Here is a 10,347-nt window from a genome sequence, read left to right as displayed (position 1 = left end):
TTTTTTAAATTGCATTCTTTAAGTTACAACCACATTTGCATAAATAGCCGTCTCTTTCTTCAATTCATTTGAATTAAACGAAATTGGGCCGAACCCTTTTACTCGTGGCCGAGCCCATCCCAAATCAGACTGACCCGACCCAATACCCGTCTATACACATATACACATAACGCACAGACCACATAAGGCCTCACTCGTTTGAGGCAAGGATTTCATCGACAAAACGCTAGCCGCCGCCCCTTCACGCTTCTCTCCTCAGTAGTCATCTTCACCATTTTTGGCAAAGTCAAGCCTGTACATTACTTTTCACAGTTCATGTATGACCGGTTGTAGCAAAGCATTTATTATTGCTTTCTCTTCTCCGTCGGTACACCACCGAGAAGGAGGTAAAACCCCTTTCTCTCTCCTTGTTGCTTTTTTGCTCTCAAGTACAGAGATCCTTAATGATTTTTGTCTTACTATTGCTCAAAGCAACGATTTTTAACTATCTTAACTTAAAACATTCAAAAAATAAAAGGAAAAATTAAAGAAATCTTCAAAATGCCAAAGTCCCACATCGATTTCAAGAGAAATATGAGGGCCTTGGGGGCTCTATATAAATAACCCCTTTGTCTACTGTTTTACACACCAGAACAAGTCTCAAAAAACTTGAAAATACACAAAATTATTTTCAAGTTGAGCCAATAATCTCAAATTTAATTAGGGTTTTAGCTTTAAGCTGAAACCTTTAGCTAATTGGAACTTTAGTTTAAAATTTTATTTCTTTTTTGTGGCGGAGTCTCGGGCAAGGAGCAAAGGATTTTAACTCCAAATCTCGACAAAGGCTGCGCATAAGAAAGGTAAATGCTCTTCCTTTCTCTTATTTTTTGTTTATTTTTAATGTGTTTATGTTTGTATGCTTGTCTAGTTTAATCATGTGTTAATTAGCTGTTTGCGTGTTCATATTTAGTTATTTTAGTCATTTGTAGGCTATATATGCTTAATTTAGTTTAATGTAGTTTAGTGTAATGTAGATTAGCTTAATCAGTTTAGTTTAAGCCTTAATTGCTTTGATAAAGTTAGACTAGTACTTATCTGTGCTAAGTCAGTGTGCTTATAGTCTCTATTTAGTTTAGAATGATATCTAAACTTGTATATGCCTAGTATTTGCTAATTCATTGGGGTGTTAGCATGGTTTTATGCAAGTCTACGTTGCTGTCAAATATATGCTAAGTCTGATTATCTATCATTAGCATGCCTACAGGGTTGTATAGTTTGAATGTTGTCTAAGTCTATGTTTTGCTTGATATCTGTTGGTTCACAGGCATGATTAGAAGCTGTACATATCTGATCCTGTTTGGCTATGTGTCATGAATATGCTTATAAGTTCATTCTATGCCTAAGTTATTGTTTACCTATATGTTTACTACCTCAGATATAGACCTATCCAAATGTCTTATTCCAGTGTCACTGTATGTTCATTATGATAGCTCAATATGATGGTCTGCTTAGTTATTCAGCTTGAATATAATTAGTTAACATACATAGTGGTTGTTTTTGATACATGAAGATTAATATGAGCCCCCCTCTGCCTGTAGGTGACTGAGTTACGAACCCAATCCTCTTTATAGATAGCATGTCTTATGTTGGAACCAAACTTGTCTTTCCTGCTCATATTGAGCAAAGTCCTAGATTAATATGAGTTTTGAAACCTGCCTACTGTTTCTCTGTGTGTTTGTCATTCACTACGTCTCTAATGTGTTTTCTTTAGATTAAGACTAATCTTCATGGAAAGACTAGAATTATGATAATGTTAGAAAATGTTAGCAATCTGTTCTGAGCCCTGAACCTGTCACTTGCTGTATTATATATTTCTTTGTATGACTGCTACTTTTATCATTATTTTTTTGATAGAATTTGACTATAGCTTCACAGTCCGTTCTTACCAATATTTCTGGTTTATTTAGTATATATAGTCTAAAACTATTTAAGCCATATATTACAGCCTTCATGAATGGTGATATGTTGGTTATGGAATGTTCAGAAGTACTTATTTGGTTCTAAGAAGTGTATATCATGCCCTCTTTTCTAGGAAACTGGCAAAGGAATGCTATAAATGTATTGTTGAGTCTGATTAGATGAGAAACTGAAGTTTAACATCATTAAGAAGTGATGGAAGGTGAGGGACCAAGCTTTTTCATGATAAGTTAAATTGACAAGAACTATGTAGGATAAAAATGAGGTGGTGTATGATGACATAAGTGTAACTGAAGCCTAAGAGGTTGTCACTTGGATGTGGTAAGGAAATGAGTGACTTACTTGGGACTAAGGAGAAGTTTAGGAAAGGCTTTGAGTTGTTTTACTCAGTCTAGTACTACTGATCCTAGGCTGGTGGGGTTCCTCTCTTGTCAAATCATAATTCTATGGGACCCTCTAAGTTTCCAATAAATGGGAAAAGGTAAATACTGTGTAAAAATGACATGTTGAAATGGAATATTGGAGTCTGTGTGTAAAGTTAACACTATACATGTATAGGTTTTGTTCTTTCTTTGGTGTTTTCTGTGGTGCTCTGCCCTGTTGTTTCCTAGAGTTATGGTCTTGACGAATTAGACTGCTATTTCTCTTCTGAGATGGTCTACGCTATGACATGTCTTTGCTTGGCTATTTACATGCTTAGGATAATTTCCCTGTAGTTTGAATTCTTTTGTGTCTTTCCCCAAGTGTAAACACAAATGAGGAATGTATAAGGACAAATAAGTAATGATCATCTTCCCCTCTTTCCCCTTTCTTTTTCTCTATCTTTGGAATGTTGAAAGGTCTGCTTGATGATTTGTTCTTAAAAGAAAATGTTCTCTTTGGTTGTTCTTAACCTAGTCAATGAGTGTTCTGTTTAGTCTTCTTGAGACCTTGAGTTGCTTGAAACCAGTGTTTCCTTTGTTTGAATGCTATACTTGAAAGTTGGACTTTAAGTGTATACCATATATTGATGAAATGAACACACTTATGGAACTTTTGTGCCCTTTCCCTTTCCTCTAAATGAACAGAAATCTGAGTTGATGTGTTACACCTCGGAAATTCGGAATTTGTTGTCTTGTGAATGGACAAATGTGAGCTAAGGCGATTATGAAATCCCTACGAGATTAAGGGAAGTATTAGATAGCTTAAAGTGCGCACCATAAGTGTTATACCCCGTATCTTGCACATTCGGACACTCTGAGATAATCGTAGCAAGTTAAGGACAAGGCTATGTTTTGGCCTAGTTTGATACGTAAATTGTTTATGAAAAATATTGTTGCGAAAATATTGAGGAAGGCTAAGAGCAAAATTGGAATTACGAATTTATTTGTTCTTGAAATTATGTGTTCTTGAACAAAAAAAAAAGAGAGAAAAGAAAAAGAAGAAAGAAAATAAAAACAAGGGGGCATGTGCAATGCACATGACCTTTTAATATATAGGGCACATGGAAGAATTTATTCATCATATGCCTTAAGAACATTCAAGAAAATTAGAAGGAAGGAGGAACAAAGAGAGGAGAAAAGAAACCATGGCCTATTCGGCCAAGAGAGGGGAAAAATACCCCCTTGAAATCTTCTTCAAAAAAATTATTTCTTTATGTATTCCTACTAATTCAAGGGTCCTCTACAACGTGGTGTAGTTATTTCGGAAGATAGGACGCTTGTTTCATCAATTTAGCACCTTGGTCAAGTGAAGAAGTTAGGAGGAAAAGGTAAGAATTAATCCTTTTTTATTATGTTATGAAGGCTTGTTTATGTTGTAGTATGTAGAAATGGGTAGAACTTATGGAAATATGAAAGTTTGTATAGTGGGTGTGTATGTGTGTATGTGGCCGTGTGTGTGTATTGTTGTATAGGCAAGATAAGTTGAATTTTATGTAGTATTCTAGTTGTGGTTATTGTGGACTTCATATTGGAAATGAAAGTTGAATGAATTTGGTTGAAGTTGGAAATGTAGAGTAGGGCCGTGTGGTGTAGGGTGATGAGATGGAAATGAATTAATTTTGTTTAATATGTTAGTTGTGTTGTTGTGACCCTTATAATGTAAATGAAGGTTAAATGGTTTAAGTTGGCATTGAAATTGATTGTAGGAAATTATGTCACTTTAGATGATCTTATGATATTATGGAAATGAAGTTGTCAAAGTGTGGATTGTTGTTGTTGATTATGAATTTGAAAGTAGAAGATGCGTTGTGGTAGTTTTGTTGCATATGTAGGAATTTCGGGTGGAATGTGAAATTGGTGGAATTGTTTGAATATTGTATAGATTGCTTGGAATGTTCTTGACCTACGTTTGAATGATCTTGAATTAGTACATGAATATGAAAATGTTGATATTGATTTGGAAGTGCAAAGTTGGGTTGGGAGTTGTTGCACTATTTAGAAAAGAAAACAATTTATGTTAGAATGCATTTTAATTGACTATTGATGCTGTTGGTATTGTTGTTGGTATGGTTGTTGATGTCTTAGCCGAGTTAAATTCTCGGGGATGTTGAATTTATAGGGGAGATGCTGCCCAAATTTCCGTAGACAAGTGTTACTTAAAGTTGAATGCTTAAATGCCTATATGTTAATGTTTGGCACTTGTGACCAATTGTAGATTTTGGGAAGTTTGGACATTGAGTTTGCATAAGCATAAGGAGCAAATAAGGTATGTAAAGCCCTACTTTTTCTTTCTTTGGCATGTCGTAGTCATAATAGGTTATGACACGAGCCTCGGGGAAGACTCCATTCCTAGAAATCTAAGCTTAGATTTGGCCCTCTTTCATTCAATGTGATTGAATTATGAACCTAAGTTTTGGTGAAAAATATGTTTAAACACTTTTACTTCTTGGAAAGTCTTGCGTCATAAAAACGTTCTTATCTTTCACAAATAAAATCGGAATGCCTCGAAACTTTTAGCAAACGACCCATAAAGCTTAAGAATTGTAAATTTTGTACGCCACCTCGGTTCGACCCGAGGTGGGCCCACTATTTCCGGATCCTCTCTTATTGTGCTATTAATTTGTTTTCAAGTAATATTTAAAGGAAACGTTTCAGCTACTCTTCTAATTACTAAACGACTATTGTTTTAAATATTCAATTGAGTCTTATGAACTATTTTGGAACGTAAAAACGATCCCAGAAGATTATTTTGACATGATCCATCTTGACATCCAAAAGACAAGTGTTATGATTATCGTCCAACTTTTTTTTTATTATGATCTATCATTTGAGATGTCCTATCGAGTCCTTGTGAAATGTGTTATGTTTTATATTGCATTTAGTTTCTCACTACTCCACTCGTGGATGCCTCAATGCTTCCTTGACTGAGCCCGGGCCAGGATATGTTATCACGCGTATTCCATTGCATTGTTCGCCGTGCCTCGATGTGAGGGGGCAGGTACACATGTACATGGGTTGTGGTGTATGCTGTGCCATGTACACTTATTCTGATATGTTATGATATGATATGATATGGCCATCTGATATGATATGATATGATATGTTACGGAGTTGTTCCCTACTCTGGAGTATGATGTGTTGTGGCGCCAATGTCGGGGTGGCGACCACGTTCTGTTCACCGAGTCCCATAATGGGGGGCCGGATATGGCATATGTTTTGACATGTATTATCTCTGTTCTGTGAGTAAACATTTTGACATTCCGGTTACTGCACTTATATTCTGTACCCTCTGTTCAGATTATGATTCTGTTTATTGTACTTTATGCTTTACATACTCGGTACATATTCCGTACTGACCCCCTTTCTTCGGGGGCTGCGTTTCATGCTGCGCAGGTGCACCCAGATGACTAGAAGACATTATAGAAGATGTTCCAGCGGCATTGGCAAGCTCCTTTTGCTCCTGGAGTGCTGCCGAGTCAGAGTGTGTATGCTATGTTTTCTGATTATTTGTTAGAGACTTTGCAAACAGAGTCGTGGGTATAGTATGTCAGTTGTGTAAGCGGCTTCGTCAGCCGCTATGCCATTCTGTATTATGTATTAAATTCTATATGATCACAAATTTTGTTTGATTTGTAAAGCATCGAAAATAATATTTTGAGAAGTTATTATGTATTTTATATTTTTTGATTTTAAAAATCTAATAGGATTTTGTGTGTCCCGAAGGTCTGTGGGTTCGCTCGGCTCCGGATGTGGGGCGGGGTGCCCATCACACCCTAGTGGAAATAGGGTGTGACAAAGTGGTATCAGAGCAGGTCTATCCTAGGGGTTGTCTGCAAAGTCGTGTCCAGTAGAGTCCTGTTTATGGTGTGAAGCACGCCACATCTATAAACAGGAGGCTACAGGGAATTTAGGGATTGTTGACCTTCTTTTTGTCATAGATCGTGCGATAGGGCCAAGTCATAGGAAAATAAAATTCTTTATGTGGGCCTTACATACAACGGGAGGAAGTAAGTGATGATATGGAAGCTATAGAAATAAACCTTGACATATTTGTTCCGTTACCTGAAATTGAAAGTTCAGGATGGCTGGAATGTGCTATATAGCTGTATGCTCTGCAAGGTATTGTTGATATTTGTGCCATACAAATTTTGCATAATAAGGATGGTAAAGAAGACTTGGTCAAATTTTTCAAAATGTGGTCATTCAACTAGGTATACCTAACAGGAAGAAGCATGGAAAGAAAACATCGTAAATAGACGATAGATGGGATGTGACATTTTAGAGAAGCTACGGATTTGTGCACGACGTGAGGAACGATTGTAAGAAAGATAATTAACAGTCCGAAGGGTTAAAAAGGGATAATATTCGAGGTTAGTAAGAACAAGGTTTGTTGGATGATTCAGAGAAAGTTAACAATCAGTTTTGCTGAAGATTATTATGTACGGATGGTAAGAGAAAATCTGGATATACGGACACCTGAGTACTTATAGGTAATGGCGACGAAGGTATGTCCGCCACCATTAGTAATCTGGAAACCCAGGACAGGCAATAATCATTCATATAAGTAAAAAGGGGTAAAATAGTAATTGTACAAAGAAGGATGTAATACGAAAATGCCTCGGAACCTGTAAGATCTTGACTGGCCTCAAATTACGTAATAAAGGCCCTATGAGAAAGCGAATGCGATTATATCAACATTAAAGCATTGAATTCCATCGAAGTTTCGAGGTTAAGCGTGCTAAGGTAGGAGGATGGGTGACCCCCTGGGAAGTGCATTAAAAGTTCCATAAATTTAGACATATAGGACAAATGGGAGGATCAGGGTAACCTAAAGGAAATCAGAATATGCGGAATGGTTGGAAACCTTAATGAGGATGGTCACGAAGATAAGTAAAGCCTAATGATGAAGTGGCCAAAATATGAAACGATCTATGTGACTAGAATACACGAGTAAAGCGTGAAAAGAAAAGCGAGCTATTGAGTGAATGAAAAAGACCCATTAAGTTCGGTAGGAAAAGCCTGGAGTAAAGATTATATGTTGATGTAAATAACAATGAGAACCGGAAAGAGTAATGTGTTATGTCGGGCCAAAGCTTTAAGAAATGCTTCCCACGCCATCGGTAAGAGGCATTACTCTTATTTGGGAAAATCTTGCTTTGAAGAAGCACATATGAGCAGTGAATTCGCAATTTGTTTAACGGACTAAAATATGTTCCAACTATACTGTGCTTCAGAAGAAGGCCTATATTGACGGGCAATAACGCCCGGTGATCGAGTGTTACCATATCGAAGGAATGTAAAGCATACAGCGAGTAGTTGTAGCTTAAACGGCTCGTTTATAACTCAAGGGTAAACCTGAAGGTAACTCATGCGAATCAAGCACTAGGATGTCCTGTGGTGCTTGCCAGGCTCTAGTTCCTTCTGATGGTGGGTGAAGAATGTTTTCTGATAACAGCTTATTAAATTGTGATCAACTAATTGGAAAGGGAATTCGTGGAAAAAAAATAAGTGTAACTAATTTACTATGAGTGTGGGATAAAAAGGGGAATATATATATGCAGTTATGGACTGAAGAGGTAGTACAACAAAGGGTTATAAAACAAGACCATTACTAAGACAAAGTTAGTGCGAATTCGAGTAAGATTGTGAGTTAGCAAGGAGTATACGGAAGGAGTGAGAGAATATGAAGCATAAGGGAGTGCTACATACTACGTATATATGACCTTACCTCGGAAGCAGTGAAATCCATAAGAGACGAGAATTGGGAATCTACGAAACAATTGATATGTTGTAAGTTTATTAGAGGGAACAGACAACATTCATTGGGAACAAGATGGTGTTATAAGAAAGCTTGGAATATTTATCGTCAAAAAAATAAATGCTACGGAATGAAGGGTTTGAAACGACTATACGCACCAACTAACTATTGATGGGAATTAATGGAATGCGTCTTGGATATGTTGTTGCTACAAGGACATTACTCGAGCACTAACCGTCAGACTAGATTTGTATGAAGTATCGAGAGTTTTATCACCTCGTGGTTGTGCTAGAATTTATACAGGGATAATCTAAGTTATAGGCGACATAAAGAGAGACGTGGATATGGTACAGTATGTTAAATATATTGGAAAATCATGCGAGTTTGAAAGTTTTAAAAAGGGGACGTAGAATAAGATATAAATAGACAATGATATAGGAGCACCCTAAAAGGGGGGAAGCGGATAAGAGAAACGCAAGAGTAAGATGGAATCAACTACATTATAGCTCATTTAATGTGAACGCTTAAATTTTCTATGAGATCCTATCCTGAAACTAATTAGTGAAGTCCGAAACCGACAACAAACGAATAGAAGTCAAGATGGTAAATAAAACAGTACAAAAAATTTTTTTGGTAAAGACCTTGGAAAATATGACATCAAGAAGTGGGTGTTGGTACAAAGAAAGAATATGACGAGAAATGATAATAAATAACTTAGAGGGATGATACCAAGATAGCAATACTACGCTGGAATAAAGGCCAGGATGTTGGCTATAGAGTTAGTCGTTAGTGATAGTACGATGTATAAGTGACAACGGAGAAAAAAATCCCTTATGGTAGGAAATGAGGAAAGATTTTAAAGGACTGAATGGAGGAAGGGAAAGGAATACGACAAGATAGAATGAGCGGACTTTGGTACGAATGGGATATGTAAGATAGAATGAATCAGAAAGAGGAAAGACTGTGTCTGAAATCGAATGTACTTTATACGAATTATGAAAGGATCATTATGCAACTTACAAATATTTATGTGCTAAGCAAATCAAATGAGTGAATACTTGATAAGAAGAGAAAGGGATTCAATGATAACGATGTAATTACGATACTTTAGATATGATGCAGAAAATGCGGAGATAGTTAGGCCAAGTTGCCAAAATAGAATTGGTACTAAGGGCAAATAGAACTTGATCAAGGTTAAACCAAATAAAAAAAAATCCCTCCCGATATTGATTGTAAGATAATTGAGAGAAGTCAAGGAAAAGCGTAGGGATTGGTGAAGTGTCGCGAAGATATTTCTTGAGCTAACGTGCGTATTTTCATATGTCCTCGTAAAGATTGTGACCTAATGAGGGACGGAAAGTTGAGAGCAAAACGCCGAGGAAGGGCAATAGAAGAATTTGAATTAAAGACAAAGGAGTGACACGAGGTAATAGGTCTAGGGTATGACAAGCTAAATTAAGAAAATTATGGAATGATTTAAGCAGGACGATCGGGACCAGCTGAAGTTATACCTCAAGAAAGTAGTGAGATTTCACAAGATTCCCACATCTATTATATCGGACCAAGGGCCTAGTGTATAATGACTTCTGGAAATCTTTTCAGAAGGAATTGAGGACATAAGTAAGCCTTAGCACAGCGTTAACTTTTAACTGACGGACAGGCTAAGTGTGTTATTCAGACGCTAGGAGGTAAGTTGTGAGCCGTGTCATTGCTTTCAGAGGTAGCAAGAATGGACACTTGCCATTTGTTGAGTTTACTGGTAATAATAGCCGCCGTTCTAGCATTCAGAAGACACCGTATAAGATTCTGTAGGTTAAGAGGTGTGCACCATCACTTGGCTGGTATAATAGTGACAAGGCTAAGTTACTCGGCACAGATATAATTCAACGGACAGTTGATAAGGTGAAACTCATTCGGAACGGCTATTAGCGGCTCGGAGTCAACAGAAATCACACGCATGAAATCGACGTCAACACTTAGAATTCCAGGTTGGTGACTGGGTATTCTTGAAAGTATCACCTATGAAAGGAGTTGTGAAATTCGGCAAAAATAAAAGGGAAGCTTAGTCCGCGGTATATCGGACCTTATTAGATCGTTCGTGAAGTAGGCAAGATTGACTATGGATTGGATCTACCATCGGAATTAGAAGCGGTGCATCCGGTAACTTACGTATCTATGCTTCGCAAATGCATTGGTGACCCTTCTAGAATA

The 10,347-nt window shown here is 37.1% G+C and overlaps 1 long non-coding RNA gene across 1 annotated transcript; it reads left to right on the top strand.

Annotated features, from left to right (window-relative positions):
- The first annotated feature begins 647 nt into the window (after window positions 1–647).
- On the top strand, window positions 648–6,007 carry LOC132642524 (uncharacterized). The gene is made up of 3 exons (XR_009583219.1): window positions 648–839; window positions 4,594–4,644; window positions 5,772–6,007. It is a non-coding gene; the product is annotated as an uncharacterized LOC132642524 (long non-coding RNA).
- The last annotated feature ends 4,340 nt before the right edge of the window (window positions 6,008–10,347 follow it).

The sequence above is a fragment of the Lycium barbarum genome, chromosome 5 (genome assembly GCF_019175385.1).
Source record: "Lycium barbarum isolate Lr01 chromosome 5, ASM1917538v2, whole genome shotgun sequence".
NCBI classification, from domain to species: Eukaryota; Viridiplantae; Streptophyta; class Magnoliopsida; order Solanales; family Solanaceae; genus Lycium; species Lycium barbarum.
This window is presented reverse-complemented; position numbering and strand designations above follow the sequence as displayed.